Raw genomic sequence first — 21,934 nt, forward strand, 5'->3', positions numbered from 1 at the left:
AGTTGGGAAACCCACATCCCTTATCAGAGTGCTGGCAGTCAAGTCCCAGCTCTACCGTAGCTTCCAGCTTCCTGCTAATGCAAACCCTAGAAGGCAGCAGATGATGGCTTAAGCAGTCGGTTTCCTGCCGCCAGGTGGGAAACAGTTTGAGTTTCAGGCTGCTAACTTTAGCTCACTCCCAGATTTTTTAACATTTTGAGATGAGTGAGCCAATGAATGGGAGATTCTCTGTTTCTCTCTTCCTTTGAATAAGGTAGATAACTTGGTGGGATTTTTTGTAATGTATTGGATAGATAGTGGTGTTGGTTGCCTAAACAAGTGTACATAATGCCACTGAACTGTACACCTGTAATCACGAAATAGCTGTTTTTATGTTTTGAACTGAGAAATTACGGTGATGCAGTAAAGCAGGAAAGGAGTGAACCAGTTAGAGATAAAATGTGTGGAAGATGGAAGTGACAGTGATTCTGATGGAGTAGATGTGAGAAGTGCTGGAAAGGGACAGGGAAAGGGAGCTCATGTGAATAGTTGCATCAGTTGGAATGCCTTGTCCTTAAATGCTGCAACACACCCCTTTGAGATGCTACCTGTCTGAACTCTAAGATCCCTCAACATACTTCTTGCAGCCCTTGCCCCCTGCTGCAGCAGTCAGCTCTGTGTGGGCCCCAACAGCCTTGTGTGGGCTTAGCCAGTAGCACCTTATCTTATGGAAGCCATTGGAGACCCATGTGGCACCCTCGTCTATGTAACCTGACAGTGATTTTGGGGCATCTGATTTTGGCAAATGAGGCTGGCAGGCCAGTGCAGCTACCTCAGAGAGGGTTAGGATTTGGAAGATTGTTTTCTCTATATAAATGATGCAAAGACAGAGGTAAATTTTTCAGCTAGAAGGAGGCTGAGAGTTCTGCTTAGCTCAGACCAAGTGTGACTCCTAGGAGCAGGCCAGACTCTGTTGATTTTAGACTACAAAATTGTATGAGGCTTCAAATTCACCTTGAAGGAATAATGTTGATATTTCAGTTAACGATAGAAAAAACAATTCAGTTCTAACATACATGATGAAATATAACTGCTTTAGTACTAATAAGCAAATTGACTATTTTTACTCAAATGATTAAATTTCTATAGGACCTATAGTTGTGTCACCTTAATTGATGCTTTCTTGGTAGCATATGGGGAATTTCATGTTTCCTTTGGTGGAGGAATGTTTTTGTAGTGACCAGAGTGTGATATAGAAAAGAGTATAGGCTGGGCATTGTGGCAAGTTACTTAGGTTGCTGCTTGTGAGTGTCCACATCCCATATCAGAGTGCCTAGTTCAAGTTTCAGCACATCCACTTCCATCCAGTTCCCTACTGATGCATCTTGGGAGTCAGCAGGTAGGGCTTAAGTACCCAGGTCTGCACCATCCACGTGGGGGATCAGGATGAAGCTCCTGGCTCCTGACTTTGGTCCAGCCCAGCCCTGCCAGCTGTTCCAGGCATTGGAAGAGTGAACCAGTGCATGAAAAATTGTATGTGCCTGTATGTGTTGTTCTACCCTTCAAGATGAAAAAAGTTATTTAAAAAAATGTTTTTAAGGCAACCTTGGATTCAAATCATATATAGTCTTGCCAGTGCTTCACCTGCTTGAGCCAGAGTTCTCTCATCCACCATATGGGCTAATAACATATGTGAAAATCATGGCACAGCTCATGACAAATTGGAGTTTTCAATAAATGGAAATCATGATAATGCGGAAGACGTATCAACATAAGAGAGTATTCTGGTTTTTATAGATAAAGCCCCAAATTATTTCAGGTTTTGTTTTGTCAGCTCATTTATTTTAAGCTTTTTGTCTTTTTTCGGATTGTGGCAAGTAGTTCTGAGTGCGTCTTTTTTTTTTTCTTTCTTTCTCTCTTTTTTTTTTTTTTTGTTATTGTTGTGGAGGTGAAAATCTGAACATCCTCCTCGCTGTTTTTGTGAACTCCTTAAATATCAAAGAAGTTAATTTTCAAGTTGTGGTTCTCCAACTAGAACATCTTGGTCCTAGAACCTAAAAGGTGAAAGTGGAAACTTTCAGAATTGTTTTATCTTAATTAATTTTCTCCATCCTGCCTGGCAGGGTGTGTTTCCTCCTCTCTTCTTTCTCTGTGGCAGAAAAAAAAAAAGCATATTTCCTTGCATCACCTTCCCATGCCAGTAGAACAAAACACAAAAGCCACAAACTCTATGATTCACAGATCTTTTGTTTCATATGATTGACTGTTTAAATTCTGTTTGAAGGGTAGATTTTTACAAAAATTTATCTGTAGTTTCCCAACAGTTCACATCAATGGACCCCTTTCTTTTTTGAAACCCTTCTGTCTACAAAACAGCATTTGACTGCTTTGCTTGGTGTTTCTGAATATGACTAAAGGCTCCAGGGACATTCCAGCCACCATATTTGTCACTAAAGTTGTCACCAATTTTTAGTGATATGTTTATTCAGCCTGAGCCCCAGTAAGACATTTGAGTTTTGACCATTTTCAGAGAAAGGTCTCTCAAAGCAATTTACATTTTTGGATCAAAGTTATGAGCTCTTCTTTTGTTACCTGACCGCTGAAAAGTGGTGGTTCTACTCAACGGATGGGGAAGACATGATGGATGACCACACATGTTGGGTGGGTATCTTTGTGGAAGTGCTGGAGTCATTTATTAGCCCTAAAAGCTGGTGGTCTGACTTTGGTCAGGGGGACCAGGAGTGGTATTTTTGAAGGTGGAAAAATCAGTGATTCACAGGTGTGTCATTCGTACAGTCTCATGAAGATGCTGAACAAGACTCATCATTTGGCTTGGCAAATCTTTCTCCTCACGAGATCAAACTAGTGTGGTGGAAAGAATTAGCTTAGAAAGTCTGTATTCCAAAGCGTGATGTCCCTGGCCTTGGAATTTAGGCAAACCTGGATTCAAGTTCCAACAAGAGCCTCAATCAATTCTGAGTATCTTGCTTTGTGTGTTTTGCATCCTTCCAAAACTCAGTGGGGTGGGAAGAGGAGATTAGGCTAGTAGAGACTGACAGGTAACATGGGGAGCTGTTTTGTGGATTGGAAGATCACTAAACCCCTTTTGTGTTCCTCAGAAAGTCTGTTGTTGATGTAAGATATATGGTACAGATAAAAAGAGCTGCACCGGTAGTTTCCTGAGGGAAAGCAAATAGGGCTTTGCTCATCAAATCCTTTTAAAGTCTCTAAGAACAATCACAGCTCAGAGTTGAGTTGTAGGGATAAAGAAGGCAATCAGCCTTGCTTACACAAGAAGCACCTTCTAGAAAACCTGATCATGCCACAACTAATCAACATAAATGTTCCCTTGCCCACTGTTTACAGCTGGAAACCTTGTACGTTTTATGATTGTTGCTGTAATTAAATGCCATTTTCTTCTTCTGGGCTTGAAGAATGCATGTCCCACTGAGTTTTTCTTTTAAGCAAATTTAAGATTATGCAAGAGGGGATTACTTACAGATAATTTCCCATATCTGGGATATGTTACTTTACTTGTGTGTGAATGAATAGTAACCATTCAGATCTTTTTAAACTTTCCCGCAGCTTCGCTAACAGTAAATCTGAAGAAATGAAAAAGCAGTGCTTTCATGCTTAGTGTAGCATTACCATATCTCCTCACCCACCTTTTGCTAAGAGCACTCTAGTGAGCCACTGCAAGGTTTTGTGAGGTCTTCGGAAATCAGTCTAGCTTAAAAAATGCCAAGAGGGCAGAAAGAGTCCAGGACTGTTGAAGTGTCCAGGGCTAGTCACCATTGCTTGAAGACACTTCACCGGTGCTTAGCACCCATTTAGCGAAAAGATATTTCCTGAATAGACGTATTAGGTGGTGTCCAATGAGCTTCTGAGTTCTGAAGTACCGTCCAGCAAAACTAGTATGTGAAGCATCCTAGAGCTGTCCTGACCAGTAGCCACGGACTTCATGAGGCTATTTTAAAATCAATTCACTCAAATTGGTTGAAGTTAAATATGTAGTTCCTCATTGCACTAGGCATCTTTCAAATGTGCACTAGTTCCACGTGGTGGAAGGCTGCCATATTAGATGATGCAAATCCTCACTGTTTCATCATCACAGAAAGTTGGACCAGACCCTGGTAGATGCTTGAGTCAGTGGCTCCAGTCTTTGAAGGCGAAATTTCCATGTGACTTTGATGTGAGCTCATAGTCTCCACCCCCCCTCCAATAGTACTTTCACATATCTCTTCCCATACCAGGACCTAGCAGCAAAGGTGGATGTCCACAGGTTGGCCATGACTTTAAGAATCATCCAAACAACAGTGAGACTGTGAGCAAGACTGATATTCGTGCTAAACTCCTATTTGACTATTCCAGTTGTTAAAATAGTGAAATGATGAGACCAGTTAACAAAGGTGTTTCAAGCTTTTCTAGAAGCCCTAGCCATTTCCCTACAATATCCCCAACTTCTTCTCAGTCTGGTAAAATGAGTGAGTTCCTGTCTTTCCCACCCTGCCTCCCCAGAGTAGGGGGTCACTCAAGGACCCTCTCTCAGGACACTGCAGGCTTCACTGCTGGATTCTGTCCCTACAAAGACCTGGAAGTCATCTTACCTTCTCCCTGAGAGCCACTCAGCCAGTGTGTGACCAATTTAGAAATAAAAACCCAAGTCTAACTTGGTCCTTTTTGCTGTTGTAGTTACTCTATCTTCCAGTATCAGTTACCCTATCTGTGAAACGGGCATTGGTATTTTAGTGCCTCACAAGGTTGTTAGCATAAAGAAAATTGGTGTGCGTTTTTATGTCTATCTTACCATTTCCCAGAAACAAAAATTTCTTCTATGCGTTGTCATCTAATCCTCAAAAAACCTGCTGGCAGTGTTAAAGGCAATGACTGACCTGTCCAACATAACAAAACTATTGTGGTGTAAGACTGTACCTTGTGTGGCTTGGAAAACTATCAACCCTTTCGTAAATGTAAGATAACAACCATGCAGCATTACTAGTTTTTAGCCTGTGGCATTTTGCAGTTCAAGATTTAGTGGCTTTGAGGAATAATAACTTTTTCAAAAGATGCTTGGTTTTTGGTTTTGTTTTTTTATGTTTTGAGACTATGCCATTTAGATAGACTTTAATTCAGTATTGAAACAGAAATGGGCTGCTTTGAAGTATTTTTTAAAATGAGAGAATCCAAATTAGTAATTAGCCCTACAAGTGCTAGCCGTACAGTTAGTGCATCTAAAGAGCTCCTGGTGATCATGTGTGTTAGTAATAGTGGTTTGTTTTTTGTGTTTTCCACCCAAGCAGTTAGGCCCTTTGGAAAAAAACAAAGTGTACTCTTTGGGGGCCATTTCCTCTATTACCACTTTTTTTTTCATACCCTGTAGTCCTGATGTGCTTATACAATTATGTGCTTATATTTGATTGTGACCAAAAAAAAAAAATAAGCCCTTTTGTCCACTTTGACAGGTATCAGGAGAATGGTACTAACATTAGAAAGAGAAGCCACAGGAAAGGTACTTTTGATGCAGTTTTGGCCTTTTGATCTTTTTTTCCCATTTTTGTTGTCATTTTATTGGAAAGGGAGAGAAAGAGAGAGAGCGCACAAGCAAACATCTTCCATCTGCTAGTTCACTCACCAAATGGCTACCACTACCAGGACAGACCACACTGAAGTGAAGTGCCCTGCACTCCAACCGGGTCTCCCATGTGGATGGCAGAGACCCAGGTATTCTAACCATTACCTGTCTCCTGGGGTGCACATGAGCAGGAAGTTGATTTATAAGTGGAGGATATGGGGGTTGGGTACCACTGCACCAAATACCTGCTCCATTTTGATCATTTTGATACAAACAATCCTGTTAGATAAGATTGTTGGGAAACATTGATTCAATTCATTCGCAAAATAATATTGACAGATTTTTTACACAAACAACAGCCATTTTATAACATATATGCTTGCAGAAATTGAGCCTAGATGAAATCAGCTTATATGAAAAGAGTGGTTATTTCAGCCCATGTAATAAATAGCTCACCAATTTCCTTTTATTGGAATCTGAAAATTTTGGCATTGTCTGCAGGAGTTATTCTGTGGGTTTAAATACATCTAGAGGGGAAAAGCAAGAAAAATTATCAGAAAAAGTTACAAATGGAAAGGAGAGACTTCTTTCATGATCTCTGCCTTTCCAACTCTGCCTCCTACAGAGGAAGGTGGTGAGAAAGCGGGGAGGGGGTTGGGTTTCTGTCATCTGCGAACTGGTGACCCAAGGGTACACGTTCAGCATTCACAAACGCATCCACAAAGCGGGCTTCAGGAAGTGTGCCCGTCAGGCACTCTGGGATCTGAAAGTTTGCCAGGAAGAAGTTGAGTGCTGTAGATGTGTGCATTGATACCAGGCTCTGCAAAGCCATGTGAGCCAAAGGAGCAAAACATGCTCCTTGCTGCATCTACAGGAGACTATCCAGAAAGTGAAATGAAGATTCAGATTGCCAAACAAATCTTTTCTTTGGTTACCTACACACCTGTCACCACATTCAGAAATCTTCAACCAGTCAATGCAGATGAAAAGCTGATTATAAAAAGGCTCCCCCAAAATGGAAAGGAACCTCAGGCTATGAGCACTGCTTCAATAGTCCAAATTTATAGTCACGTTGGGGAAGACTGTGTTTAAGCATTTGCTTTTTAAAGTGTGTTTTGTGACTTTGCCTGTTTTGTATCATATATCAGACTCCTTTTTTAAAGATCTAATGTCTATTTGAATCAGAGTTATGAAGAAAAGGGTAACGAGTAAGTATATGAATCAATCTTTCATCTGGCCGCAATAGCCAGGGCTGGACCAGGTCAGAACTGGATCCTGGAACACCCTATGCCTTTCCCATGTGGATGACAGGGACCTAGGCACTTGCGTCATCTTCTCTTCTTTGCCACACATATTAGTAGGAAACTAAATCAGAAGTGAAGTAGCCAGAACTCACCAACACTAATGTGGGTGTTGCAGCAACTTAATGCACTACAGTGGCAACCCCATGTATCAGATTCTTACCTGTTTTGCTTTCAGAGATAACAACTTACCTCATGATAATATAAGACCATAAAGGATTTGCTCTTATCTGGAGTTTTCAAGGATATTTTTTCTGTCAGTTTCCCTGCTTCTCATTGATGCTGAGATGGTTCTGAAAGAAGTGTAGAAAGATGAAGTTTGTGATTTATGGCCAGAATTGGCATCATCTTGGTACTTAAAGATACTAGGCTCAACAGATTTTTGAGATTCCAAAGCTTGAATTCCTCTGAAAGTATTTGAAATAAAGTATAAACATACGCTTCTATACTTGGTGATCACACCTTTTTAGACCAATGCAGATCCACTCAGCATGGCATGAGACAAAGTGTGTAAGGCTCCTGTATCAGATTGACACACCATAAGCACACATACAGGTCACCTTATGCTCACCTGTCTGACTTGAGTTTGTCTTCACATTTGAAGCCATGATGAGGATCAGCAAAATGTCCAAGAAATAGGAAAAGAGCAAAAGGAATGGAAGGAAAAAGCCTCTGTGTCCTAGCAGCTGGCACCTTAAGCCGAAAACCACTAGCAGTTTCTCTTTGCGTGATAATATGTGAATGATGTTTGAACTTCCGCACACTCCCTATGAAGACCACACAGACAAGTCACACACTCCAACGTGACTGAATCTGACCTTTGGCAGGTGAATTGATGGTGACCCTGTGTCTCTTCTGTGCTGAGAACAGCAAAATTGTTACTGTGTATGGAAAACCGAAGGACAAGCTCCTAGGATTCATCACCAGTGCCTGGGACTGTGTAGAGATGTGTAAGATGCATTATGTCTCTCTGAGCCTGTGTTGCAGATGGTGAACTTATTAACCAGGCAACCATGCTGCTAGAAAGAGAGTAAACTGTCCAGTCTTTGTAGAAAGCTGTTGTGATCTTTGAAAGTTCCTACTGTTTCACTCTTTAATTCCTGTTCAGGGCAACTGCTTAAGAAAATGGTCAGAAATTCAGGCAGTTTGATACTCAGGTAGCTCCCTCAAGAAGTTATTTGTTGTCAAAAATTAGAATAAACAGAGAACAACAAGGAAAGCTTAGAACTAGACAGGAAATGATCAGTGGGGACTCACACATACCTTACTAGGTAGGACACGAAAATAAACTACTCCTAACTAGGATATGGAGGATTTCTCTGCACACCCCTCCCAACAGTGTTCTACGCCTCAACGGGTGTCATATGCCTTGCTGAAGGTGTAAGCCAGCTTAGACTGTCCTAAAATCTGCCAAGTTCAGTAAAAATTATGCTTCAACACAATAAACTGATAAATACTAAAATGAAAATAGACATGAGAGAGCTGAATAGTATCCTATAGCCAATTTAAGATAGATAGAAGCCAGTTGTATACAAACTATAATTGAAATGTTAATGAAGTAGTCACAGGATATGGTTAAGAACTCGCATTGTCTAACATATCAGTCACTCAATACAATGATAATTAACCCCATAATGTTGGAAACTGTTGTTGATGTTATGTTATGGCTTTTAATTGTTGGAACGATATTCTGCCAGCTATGTCTTCAGACCAGAGTTGGTCTCCCCAAGAAACTGTTGAATTGATCTGGGCAATAAGATACTGGACTCTGTGCATGGCACATGCTTGCAATGAAAGAAACAAGACTGGATTTGAACTGTAATACTGCAATAAGGTGGAGCAATCCACCATGGGGGGAGGGAACGGAGAGGGGATGGGGGAACATCAGAGCCTATGAAACGTTGTTATAAAATGAAATGCAATAAAAAATATATATATTAAAAAAAAGAAGTTATTTGTTGTCAGTAAAATACAGACCGAGTAGTCGCTTTCCCATTCACAGCAGCTTCAGTTGTCCACTCTCTCTCTGCCTCCATTGTTGTGTGTAGGTTACAAGATGTTGTATTTGTGCTTATCATTAGATCTGTGTTCCTTGGAAATGACATTCACATAAGATGACTTCATCTATCAGTTTAATAACTTAAGTAGATGTTCCTATAACTCACATTTTATTTGCCAGTTAAAAAGTAGAAACAAAACACTAAGTATGTTTGTATATGTGGAAAGAATATTGAGCCACAATCCTTTATCCCTACTTTTCTTTTTTATTTGTTCTGAAGGCAGAGAGAGAGGGTGAATAGGAAGGAAGGAGAGAGAGCAATTTTCTATCCACTAGTTCACTAACACATAACCACAAAAGCCAGAGATGGTCCACGCCAGAGCCAAGAGCCTGGAACTCCTTCTGTGTCGTCTTTCCCACGGGTGGCAGGAATCTAAGCACTTGGGCCATCTTCTGCTATTTTCTCAGGAGCACTAGCAGGGAGCTGGATCAAAAATAAAGCAACCAAGACTCAAACAGGCACTCCAGTATGGGATGTCATTTTTGCAAGCAGCAGCTTACCCCGTAGTGCCACAGCACCAGCCCTCCTGATCCCTATTTTTAAATTCAGGAACTTTTTGAGTAGAAGGGTGGAAGGAAACTTCTGTGATAGAAAAACCTGGAAGGAACTAATGTGAGCCTCTATTTTATCTCACTTAGAGTAAGCATCTATCTTGTGCATAATTATTTCATAGGTTCAATTATGGGATGATACTCTAGACCCTTAGAAGAAGTACGTACTGAATGGTAGTTTCAGCATAAAACTCTATGAAATCCATAAAGTTCTGACTTCAGAATCCCATCTTGCCCCAAGAATCACAATAAAGGCGTTCTGTGCCTATGAAACAAAGCTTCAATAGTGATTTGTCTGTGTCACGACCATCATGGCTTATTTTTTGCTTAATGCTTTTCTGTATTTTCTAAATGTGGCTAAAACATGTCTGTATTAAAACAGTTACTAATTCAAAAATAAGCTGCTTGAAGCAACCGAAAGTCATCTTATTTCAGGCAGAATTCCCGTGTTAATCACTTGCATCCTGAGTCTCTTTTAGTGACACTCACCACGTGTGTCTTGTACTGCAGTGTTCCCATTTATTGAAAGAAAGCCTCCATGACATGACATAGAGGAGATAACTGGTTAGATATTGATCTCTCTCCAACCTGCTTTAGGATTCAGGAGAGCACCAGTGAGGGTTTCCTGTGTGAATTAAACACCTGCAGGAATAAAGCTCCCTCAGGGTGGAGCACAGCAGTGATGTCGTGGGCAGCTGCATGTTCTGTGTCGGTGGCTTGGTCCAGAGACACAGTCAGCCAGTGCCTACGTCACAGAGAATAAAAAGGAGTGTTGTGAGATCACACAAAGGAGTGGGGAGCATTCCCAGAATTTACTCTGCTAATGAACATTTCTTTCCCAACCAGGTGGTTGCTCACTGACTCATCAGAAGGTGGCCCCGCAAAGCTTTGGGGTCCATGTCTGAATGGATTGCTGTAGCCTTCCCATCTCTCCCTGCGCCCAGTTCCCCGCATCCTAAACTCAAAGCCAGCGCAGGACCTGGAGAAATTTTATGTAAGTTATTTGACCAACTTTTCTTTTCCTTCATAAGCGATTCTGACCTTTCTGTTAGGGGATGGTTAGCAAATAGCCAAGTGTGAACAAATTGCTTCTTTTTTAGCCAAATGCCTTAAAAGTAGAAATGAGCGAAGGAGAAATGGTAGGAACCTGTGTATTACTGATCCCTCGGCTTGCACGATTCTTAAATTTTTAGCTTGCAACAGAATTACTTGGAGGACTTATAAAAAATGCAGGTTAGGCCTCACACTCAACGTTTCTGACTCAACAGATTTTCTGGGAGCCAGAAGTTTACTTGTCCAACACGTTTCCAAGTGATATTGAATCAGCTGGTGCAAGCAACCTACTTTGAGAATCACTGAACCCCACATGATTGAAAGGATGAATGTGGTAAAGGAAGAAAACTGACTATGCAGTGATAAAATAGAACATGTTGCTTAATGCATTGGCTTGGATCTCAGAAAGAGAGTTCCCAGGCATGCATGGTGCCCTCACATTTGAACAGCCAGCCACAGAGATGCCACTATTCTGTGCCGGCTTTCTTTCAGAGGTGCTGGGACCAGTCATTCTTTGCCCTTGGTTTTCAACACGTGTGACTAATAGTGCTGTTATTAGGCTTAAACAGCAGCACCGGTCTTTCTGCAGGTGTGGCCATCGTGCTTTTAGATACACTGAAAGGGGAAAATCTTTTTCCCCCTAGGTTGGGAAATATGTTGTTCCCTTTCACAGTGAGTCATCATGGTATTATCCCTTCCTCCTAGGCCTCAGTTGGACTTGATTTACAACACCCAAGTGAGAAGACAGGTACTGCTCCCATAAATAGCCTAAGTCAACAAGACTAGATTTTGGGGTGGAGGGCTGGTTAATTCTCAGGATTGCCATATTTGGGGGATCAACACGTAACTAAGGTAACTTTAGAAAGGTAATCACCCGAACTCCCAAGACTGGGAACAACTCATTCTAAGCTAATGAAAAGGAGGAAGGGAGTATGTATAATGAACCAGAGAACTTTCAAAAAATTCATGAAATGCATCTCATGGAAGAACTATGCATGGATTTTGAAATATTTTGCAACCAAAGAAACTGCTGTTAGTTCCATTTTTCGGAACTTTTTGGTATATTGCCTCTTGTGTGTGTCATTTGTGTATTTCTGAGCTTTCATTGTAGGAATTTTAAACAACATTTCTGCTGTTTTCTTGAGTGGATGTGAGTACAAAAATAGTCTGAGTGATGCTGCCCAGGAAATGTTTGAGAAATTTCTGGGCATTTAAAATCTGTGGGTAAGCACTGTGATGTCTAGCATTCTACTTGGATATGGTAAATGTTATCACTCAAAGTAGCACTTAGAATTTACAGTTCTTTTATTCTAACTCTCTGGAATTGAAAATAATTACTGTTAATAAAGTGACTGCCAAGTAACTCGGTAATGAAGCAGCATGGCTATTATCTCAGCACCAACAGTGCCAGAAATCCAGGGATGGATTTAAATGCAAATGTTTAAAGTAAAACTCAGTAACTCAGAAAAAACAGACCCAAAATGCTGGGTGATGAAAGAGTTCTAGAATGAAGTTAACCTGGGGCTTTCTTCTGGGGGTTAGGGGCCGACAGAGTTGTGAACAATGTCCATTAACCCTGCAGCTTCATGAAGTGCAGTGTCACTGCCCAGCTCTGGCTCCTTCTCTTCACCTTGCATTTCAGTAAGGGAGAGCCTCCACCTGGGAAGCCATCTCACCAGAGAGTGAAAGAAGTGGGGCTTGGATCCAGTGCTGTGTCCATTCTGTGACTCGGCATGTCTACACAGGCTTCCCTAGAGGCTGGCCTCACTGAGGGTCCTTTTCCTGGGAAGGAAGAGACTACCCTGACTCAGGTGGCTCCTGAAGCCTTCAGCAGACCACTCTGTCACCAAGTGCCCATCCAGCTGAAAACTTGGGCATGTGCGTGAGAAACCATTGTACTTTCTGCTCTTTACAGTAGTTCATTAAAAATCATACTCAATTATATGGCAATTCCTCAAAAACTGAAACAAAATTACCAAAGGGGTCCAGGGGTTCCACACTTCTGTGTAAGTGCCCCAAGAAAATTAAAGTAAGGATTTGTGTAGATTTGTCCATCCATGTTCGTTCACAGTAGCCAAAGGGGACCCAAAAATCACAAAGTAGATAAATGGGTGACCTATAGTCCTATGAACCCCTTTCAAGACAGAACCCATTTAGTTTATTGGCCTTGCTTTGGGGCTTGGGCCAGGATGGGGGTGGAGGGCAAAAGAGTGGTTTGCCTTTTACATCTGTGTTCTAGAAAGCTGGACTTGAAAAGCAACCATCAGGTCTCATCGTGCCCACTATATGTGTTTCCTCAAGTTTGCCTTCATTACCATTAGGCCCACTCTTGGGGCTGATTGACCAAGGGTTGGAATTCCTGAAGAGCAGGTCAGTAGTTTCCAAACAAACTCAAGAACACCGTACTGAATTATCCCACTCTGGTTGATTGATTGATGTGAAAGGTGAAGTGATAGAAAAATCTTTCCAGTCTACTGATTCACACTGCAAATGCCCACAACAGTCAAAAGTGGACCAGATTGAAACAGAGCGAGAAACTCAGTCCAGCTGTCCCCCATAGATAGTGGGAACCCGGCTACTTAGACCATCACATGTGGCCACCAAGGGTGCACATTAGGAAGAAAATAGAATGGAGAGCCAAGATGGGACTTAAAGCACTTCAAAATGGAATGCAGCTGTCCCGAGCTGTCAGAATTGTGTGTGTGTGTGAGAAAGAGTGAGAAAGAGAGAGAGAGAGAGAGAAAGAAAGAAATACACTAATACATTTGTGTGTTTGGCTTTAAGGAAAAGGTATAAGCAGAAAGAGGCAAAACTGGAGTCCCCAGTTGAAGTACGACACACATATACAAATCCATCCCCTCTTTCTCATGCCAGAATTTGCAGGCCTGCTTAGAAATAAACTCTACAGTTTTCACGTAGCAGGTGGAGACAAAGGCAAGAGACATTCCTGAGTCAGCTGCTATGGGGGCCTTGCCAAGATTTTTTTTTTTAAAACAAGGAGTGTGGGGGAGGGGGGTAAGGATTTGGGAGGGAATAAATCCAGGCCGGGAAATAGAAAGAGAGGAAATTAAGGACTTCTTTAGCTTCAACATCTTGCTGTACCTTCCTGCAGCCTGCCTCAGGCAAAGGGTGTGGATATAGAATCTAATCCCGGGAAACCAAGGGCTGCGGGTTCAGAGCAAGTCCATTCTCAATGGACATGTTGATGCAGAATGTCCCAGGAAGTCCATCATCCAAAGGGGCAGAAGGTGGAGAAAACCAATCTGACAGTCCCCGGGGGACTCTCCTGTTGCCAGATTCCTAGGAACCTGGTGTGCCTAGTTTCAGGTGCTGAATTCATGTTTACTGATGGTATTAGCTCTCTGGAATCTAACTAACCAGAACCATGAATTAACTAACCATCCTGCCCCACCCCCAGCCCATCGCCTCCCACACACTGTAACCTACCACATATATCCCACTTCCCTTTTTCGGAGATAAAGGTTCAGAAAACAAGATAGCTTTGGTTTTTAGTAAAGGGGGGAAATACGCCTGGGAAGATATTTGTAGCTAAAGACTGACCTGCTGAATCACTGAGACTAGCTGAATATTTAAAATTAGGGAAGAACATTGGTTTGGGAAGACTGTCAACAAAAACATTTTCTAGCTGTCAGAAAATGTAAACAAACAAACAAAAATATTCTTGAATTCAAATGGGGTAATTAACGGATGTTTCCTTGTGCCTATTTTCCTGCCTTAATAATAATCTAAAAATATTGGCTTAGGCTAGAAAGGCAGAATATTCATTTCTGTTCTTCTTGAGAAGCTGTGCAAGTTTGGTTTTTACCAAACTCAGTGCCAAGTTTAAATGTTATATATTCTGTTTGTTTTCAAAGCACTGCCGCAGTTGTGATGTTGTTGATTTTAAGATGATTGAATCTAACAATCTTATGAACCTATGTATTTAGCTCCTGTTGTCATCATTGGGGAGCCATTGCCATGGTTTTGAAGCCAATTTTTTTTAAAAGAATTTATATGATTCCTTGTAATGAATTCACTTTTAAGTTTATTTTCTACTCAAGGTATCATTAAAATTAATTTGCATTCTCTGGGTATTCATCAGTGGTACCCTGAGTGACAACATTACCAGGATGGTAATATGATTAATATATCAAACAGTATTCCCTGTGAGTCTTCAAATAAACTAAGCCATGTTGTTGTGTACAACTGACTGCCACACAATAGTAGTGGTAGCAGAAATTTATCCATTCGTTCTAAAAGTTTCCAGTGTATTGAATTTTGTTTTTTGGTTTTGAGTTTTTTTAGAAATGGCTGCTTGGATGCGCCTGATTGGCCCTGATTTAAACTCTGGGAACTGTAGCATCTTTTTCCAAGAGCACCCTTTGTGCTTATCAGGGCCTGGCACCAACAGCTTTTTCCAACTGTAAGGTGTATAGAACATGCATGAAGAAGAGTGTTTTTGCTGTCTCCTCTGCAATGGGATTTGCAACACTTTGGAGAGTGGTGGGATTTCTAGTTTTTGCAAGTGCTTTGCTGGAAGCTGTCATCTGTTACTTCTAGCAGATTTTTCCTATATCCCCCAATTTTTTTTTGTTTTATCAAAAAACAAAAGTAGATATGTTAGGTATATTACAAAAGTAGTATAAATGTGAAATTATTCATTTAAAAAGAATAAAAAACAAAGTAAGATACCTGTTATCTGGCTATTCCGATGTAGCCTACCTGGTGACTCATACTTTTATGTATGTTTTTTCAGAATTTGTTTCAGCTAAACCAGCTGATTCCAGATCTACAAGTACCATTTTGGAATGGCTTTCTCTTAAGTTATTGGTCCCAGGAATGATGTCTTTAGGCATCCTTTCATAGCACAGCGTTCTCTCCATGTCCCAGTGAGGACAGACAGCCATGTGAACACACCAGTAACTCTGTCAAATGAAAATTGCTATGAGTATGTTTATTATATTTTATTGCTAAAATGATATGAGTGGCCCTGCTTGGTCTTGGAGTACTTTTAGAATCAAGAAAGAAAGAAGCACTGGCACATACAGTGATTTTAGTATTAGGTCAACTGACCGTGTTCTAGTTATTTGAAAGTTAGTAATTAGGGTACTGTCAGGCAGTTTGGTAGAAATAGAAAAGGTTAATGTAGTCACATGGTCCTTTCCCACATTCCACATTCCAAACAAGCTGCAACAAAATTCTGGATTTAGAGTTGATGGTTACCAAGTATCATCTCATTCAAAAAATGCCTTCTTGTTCTATAAACCGGAGTTCTTCAGCTTCGCCTGCCTTTTCCCCATTCTGAGAAGCATCTCTTCATGTTCCTCTGGGGGCGAACTTGCAGCTGCTTGAGTTGGGCTGAAATCCCTGTCTGTCTTTGGAGAGCGTGTTTGGACTCAGAACTAGGACGCATTCTGTTGCTGCACCATGATGAGGAAGATTTTGAGCTCTGAAAGAAAATCCATTTATAAATTAAAGGATTGTTAAAGTATTCATCTGAGAAATGTCCTACAAGTATCACCTACAAACTTTGAGTCAACAGGAGAAGCAGTATTTATAAGAACTTCTAGAAGAGATTTTGAATGTTTTTATAAAACATCTGTGTCTGGTGTTGCTTATACCTAGACGTTGTCATATGCTATACAGGACTGTAAGTTCCTTGAAAGCAGAGACTCTGCATACCTTTAAACAGTTCATGTCCTTAGATGTAACAGGGACTTAGCCATGTCGGCTAAGCTCATTTTCTGTGGCGCTTCAACGACACATGTGTGATAGTGGCCAGCCCAGGTCCGCACGTTTCACCTTCTTCCAACAGCAACCGAAGGCTGTTTTCTTTAATGAGTGTCCGCATTTGTGTGCAGAGTCCTGGTTGGGTACAGGTGTGGGGAAGTGGTATACAGTACTTCAGTCCTCCCTTGGAGAAGACGCTAAGGTGGAAAGTGAGAATCTGGTTCTTTGTCTTCACTTTCAGTTTGACCACCCCACCAAGGTGAGTCACTGCACTCGCTGTTTGGCCCTCGGCATGTCACATCACCTGAGACTATCCCTCGGGTTGTTGATGACCTTGCATCTGAATCTCCTCTTACATGAACAGCCAGCGCTTGTCATATAATTTCAAGAACACACCACAAATTAGTTGACTTTGTAGTTGACATTGAGATTAACTTTCTCTAACCTAAACCAGTGAAAACTAAAATGCTCCTCACCACATAAAAGTTTTGCTTTCGCTGTGTTCAGACCCCTCCCACTTTGTCACAGCACAGTCATTTGGAGTGTGATCTGGGGGCGGTGTGGTTGTTTCTCAGTGGTGTATGACCCACTTTTTTGTAATACTGAATTGCCCGTGTTTTTACAACACAAGTCAGAAGTTCTGACGCTAGTGGACTATAACCTCAAAAAAGATCTTGGGAGACATTTCGTTGGTGCTGCTCCAGCCCTGTGCTTCTCAGAAGAAAGTGCTGGCTCTGCAGGACGTGTGAGAGCTGCCAGAGGACAAGAGGACATTTCCTCTAGTTTCTGGATGATGAGCAAGTACACAGGTAAGGATGCCTTGCTCAGCATCAAAACGTTTTGTGCCTTCGTTATGTTGTCGAGCTGGACTTTGAGATTGCCGTCGCCACGTACCTGTGTATGTTGTGGTGATTCGCGGAGGGCTCCGAGGGACAAGCCTTTGAATGGGCACCCTGAGACTTTAAGAACTTTGCCTTGAAAATCTGAAAAGATTGTAATCAGATCTTTGATCTCTGTCCTGGCTGTGCCCCTGGCACACGTCCTCATCATCAGTTTGGTTTTCCTCTTTGCCATCCAGGGCGGTTGTCTGTAAAACCAGAGTAGAGTGACTTCATGCTGCAGCGGTCTCCACGCATGAGCAGGTGCTTGGTGAGCTCCAGGCTGTTGGGTGGTGAAGTGTGGTCACGGCAGCCAAGGAGGGCAGAAGGCTGAGAGGGGAAGGGATGGCCGGGGACCCTGTGCCTGTGTGAGATGGCTTCGCTGGAAACCAGCAGCAGAGTTAAGTCAAGGGCGATTGCCTTCTGTTTGGCAAATTCATTTATGACAGCCTGTTCTGATTTAGAATTCTTTGTGCCTCTGAGCCCACCTTTCTTCATTTGAAGGACTCTTGAAATGCCGTCATTGCTTCCAAAGAAAATAGTGTGTAGCAAGCCCCTTCCTGAATGTACAGAGGGTTTTGGGCACCATCCTTTGCTGAGGGCTGGCTGGTATGTGGTCCGTCAGCAGGAGAGAGGGGGGCGCACCTGTGCCTGGGGGACATGTCCGCTGAGCGTCTCTTTGCATGCCCAGAGAGAAGTCAGCCTTGTTTTCCCTGAAAGTCCTGATGCAGAAAAAGAATGAAAGTACAAACACTAACTGGAAAAAATGTCACACATTTGAGCCACTTTGCATCCCTTGTTAGTTCGAACCCTGGGTTTTTCACATTTATGAACTTGTGCAGTAGGTGGAGCAGTGTGGGTGGCCCAGAAAAAGCAGTGGTTAGAATAAGATTTTCCATTTATTGCCCTTTGTGCGTGGCTAAAAATACAATTCATACAAATCAGAATATGTAGTGCTAGCAAAATCACTCTGTTAATTCTGATGACCGGCTTGGCCACATCTTTGCGTCTGTCTGGTAAGTAGGAAATTGGGAAAGAAATGCACTTCTGCTTAACTAGCAAAAGGTTACCCAGGATTTTGCGCCGTCGGTCTACAAATAATTGTTTTTCAACATTTTCCCCTTCCAAGGGAAGATAGGGCCAGCTCATATGTAAGCATATTGTGCCTATGGCAGGTTGAAGGAAGGGCACAAGTCCTGGTGTCTGCTCTGAAACAGCACTGCTTAGTCTGAAATGCTGTTTGGCCGTGTCGGTCTTCTCAGCAGCTCATTGTTAGAAAGAAGAGCCAGGGAAGCATCTCTCAGTGGGATTGTCTCCGAGACTGGGAAATTCTTCTGTTTGCATGGATGGGGGTGGGGTGAGGCTAGGGGACAAGGATGAGCACACACCTGCCCTTTAGTCCCCTCTGTACACAGATGGTGGAAGGACAGTTAACCAAGAAAAAAATCCCCTTCATCTGGCTACCGACTCTGCCGCCGCCACAGTCAGTGATAACATGTTAGTTTGTGGCTAGAAGAACCACCAAAGAGAGGTGGCGTCAGCACTCGCAGGGAAATTTGTAGCTTCGTGATCCCAGCGGTGGTGCTGTCCCCTGCCCCTGGTTGAGCAGTGGCGGCATTTCCAGAGAATGAGAAGGACTGCCAGTGCTCTGAGCCTGTTTTGTTTGAGGTAATTGGTGAAGTGGATGAGTCAAGAGAGCAGTCATTCCAGAAGCCTCTGAAAATTGAAGAGTGAAAAAAAAAAAAAAGAAAGAAAGAAATTTCGTTGCACCGATGGTGGCAGACGGCACCGCGCGACGCGGTGGTTCGCATAAAATGAGAGCGGACTGCAGCTCCAATCTTAGCTCTGCCACCTGTTGACCTGTTTGCTCAGCCTCTCCTAGGTGCGGTGTCTTGTTTGGAAGTGAGGACAGGAGCAGCACTTGAGCCAAAGGGAGGCTGTGTGAGCTTTCATGTGATAAGGTGCAGAGAGCACAGAACCATCATTGTGTAAAACCAGGGGGTATGACTCTTCCTTGTACCATCACATCGTGATGGAGAAATTAGGAGGCTCTTCTCTGTGTTCCCAGCACAGATGTTGAAATTACATGGCCAAACATCACGTTATATGTTTCTTGGTCAGAAAGATAAAGGCATTTACAGACTGAATTGGTTTTTGTGGGTGACAGTGCCATCTGGAATGGGAAGTGTGTCTTTTTTTTCTGTCTTGCCATTAAATTACACACTACAAGCCTCTCTTTTGAGATCAGTACTATTTGGGGCTTATTCAGTTGTTTTTTCCCTTGTCTCTGTGCTTTTCACTTCACCGTGGACATTTCCGTTCTAAGCTCTGTGTGTTGCTGGTAGTGTATGCTGGTGATACGACACTGATGTGGTCATCAAGTCACGTTTGAACTATTTCAGGTGACAATCAGCAAAACTTTCATGGTGTTGCAGTTCCCTGCAGAAGATAATTGCATCCCATTACTGAGTGAGTGTCAGATGCTGATAGGCAGAAAAGAACTACTGTTCTCCTATTTTATGGATTATGTTTTACAGATCATTTTCTGTTTCATACAAACCTGCTTTTCCGGGAGGTTTTTCCCACCCAGCAAAGTGTGTCTCATTATACAATGTATTTCAAAATACAGTGCTGTAGTTGTGATCCTCTCTTTTGTGATTTCTTTATAATTAAATGATAAGAGCCCAAATCAGACTCTTCCTTCAGCATTCTTCATGACCTTCCAGGGATGCTATTTCTTCTTTTGTCAGATTAAAAAAGAAATCAGGATGGCACCTTGAGTTTGCCTCACCTGGGACCTGCCAGGAAGTGATAAATGAGACCAATAAGCTAAGGAATTAAAACATAGTGAGTTGGTATAACAGTGATGTCTTCATTTTGTCAGTTGGTACATTTTTGCTGGGTTTTTATGTCTGATTTCTCTTCAGATTTTCATGGTGTGTCCTCCCTGTCCTATCGCAAATACAACTTCTTACTTGGGATTTACATTATTAGTGCTGTCATGAGATTGTCTGGGTTTTTGATGCTAGGAGCCATCAATCTGGGATGAAGACACTTCTTAGGGGAGAGCCATCTCTCCTTAAAATAGTGCCCTGGTTCCTCCAGCGAGACCAGTTGATACTGGCTTGTCCATTTTTGTCTTTTGAACAATACAGAAGAGTGCTGTTAAGATTTACAGAGTTCCTCGCTTTACAGGTACAGCTTTGGTCCCAGCCCCACACCCGGACGTAAACCATTTTCTTTGCAAGTGTATTGCACTTTGCCACAGATTGGAGTTTCTGTACAAATCATGGCCAAGAGAAGGTGGCAGACTAGACTGTGGCTGTGATGCCCAGTCACATCTCCGTGGGGAATGACACAATCTGAAATGCCTCCCTCTGAAATACCTTGTGCTTCTTCCTGCACAACAGCCAGTTCTAACCTCTCCTTCATGTGCTGGCCAGGCTGGGCTCATTATTCCTTTGGTTGAATAATGTAGAGCATTTGCAATGGAGATTGACTCTAATGATATATTTTAAGTGCTTGTCCACATGGCTGGCTTAATGCACTCAGTCATGGAACGCTTTAGAGTTTATTGCTAATGGATGAATCCTCGAGAAAGCCAGGATTTTCAGTAAGATTGACATTTGGAGTGCAAAATATAAATCTAATGAAAGCATTTTGACCAAGGTTTGTAATTAAGGCTGCATGAAGTAAATCTGTACACACAATGCCACAGAAGGGCTTAGCACAAGGTGAAGATGCCCGCTCCACTGTGAACAAGGGATGAAGGCCAATGTATCAGCATCAGGCCACGGCAGTATGGAGTATAAATGATACTGTCACGAAGCACAGGTCCCATGGGAATGATGCCACTCCAGTAAATTGCATTACTTAGACCTGAAGGCATTGTGTTGGAATGAGAGGACAGCTGCACAGGCTGTCGGCATAACGCACGGGAGCTGCTGTGCTGCAACTGGCTGCAGGTGTGAAAGCCACCAGTCTTCATTCTATGTGCTCTTTTGTATCCTCATTTGTTCATGTGGACATTTGAGTAAGCATGTCATTCCTGCACCAAGGGCTGGATTACAGCAGGCTCTGAGGGAATGAAGATAGAATCATTTGTATAAACTATTCCTCGTTGACTCTCATGCTACTTCCTGCTGGGTGGTGGTAGGTGTCCAATATAAGCTCAACCTTAGCCTGTTCTCTTCCTGAGAGATGCTGCAGCATGCTTTGCCAGGATTCAGTTGTCGACTTTGCCTTGATAGCATTGTCTCTGTCCCAGATCTGCCTTAATAAGGACACGTGTTTTCTAGTCCCTTCTGTCCCTGGCTCGCGCCCACCATTTCCATCCCTAAGGGAAATACACTGTCCTGGACGCAGCATTTCATTTTGTGAAAGAACTCCAATTTAAGAACAGTTGAGTCTGGCTTGTGAAGAAAGACTGGCTTCTGGCTTCTATTTTCTGCTATTCCCCTGCACTGATATGAGCCCCCTTCCCCCTTTGGATTGCTCTGGTCTTAACCATCCCTGGGAAGGAATGAGATGAGAGTAAGACCATCAGTCATACTGCTGCCTTTGGGTCACAGAAGATGTGCTGGTCACCTTTGTTCTATTTGACTTTTCAATGCCAGTTCTTGAAAATTTCAAGCCAGGAATAAATGACTTGAAATTCAAAAGGAGTCTGGAAAGGATTCTGAAACAATGTCAGTGTGACCTCCTCAATTCTGTGTTGTCCTACTTGCGTAGTGAGCTGCATGGGGGAAACCCTCAGAGTCTGCATTAATGGGAGGAGTGCCCAGAACTCCTGTGGGCTTCAGCAGCTTTT

General features: G+C 42.3%; 1 protein-coding gene across 2 annotated transcripts in view; it reads left to right on the plus strand.

Moving 5' to 3' along the window:
* The window catches only part of BACH2 (BTB domain and CNC homolog 2), a 374,902-nt gene that overhangs the window by 191,190 nt on the left and 161,778 nt on the right, over window positions 1–21,934 (plus strand). Inside the window, exon 3 of one of the 2 annotated variants that reach the window (XM_058660792.1) lies at window positions 10,310–10,457. The gene's annotated coding sequence lies outside the window, so the exon portion shown is untranslated. Of the gene's footprint in view, window positions 1–10,309; window positions 10,458–15,716; window positions 17,056–21,934 lie in introns of those variants that run through there. The other variant, XM_058660797.1, reaches the window with a different exon arrangement.

This window comes from Ochotona princeps, chromosome 1 (assembly GCF_030435755.1).
Source record: "Ochotona princeps isolate mOchPri1 chromosome 1, mOchPri1.hap1, whole genome shotgun sequence".
In the NCBI taxonomy this organism is placed as follows: Eukaryota; Metazoa; Chordata; class Mammalia; order Lagomorpha; family Ochotonidae; genus Ochotona; species Ochotona princeps.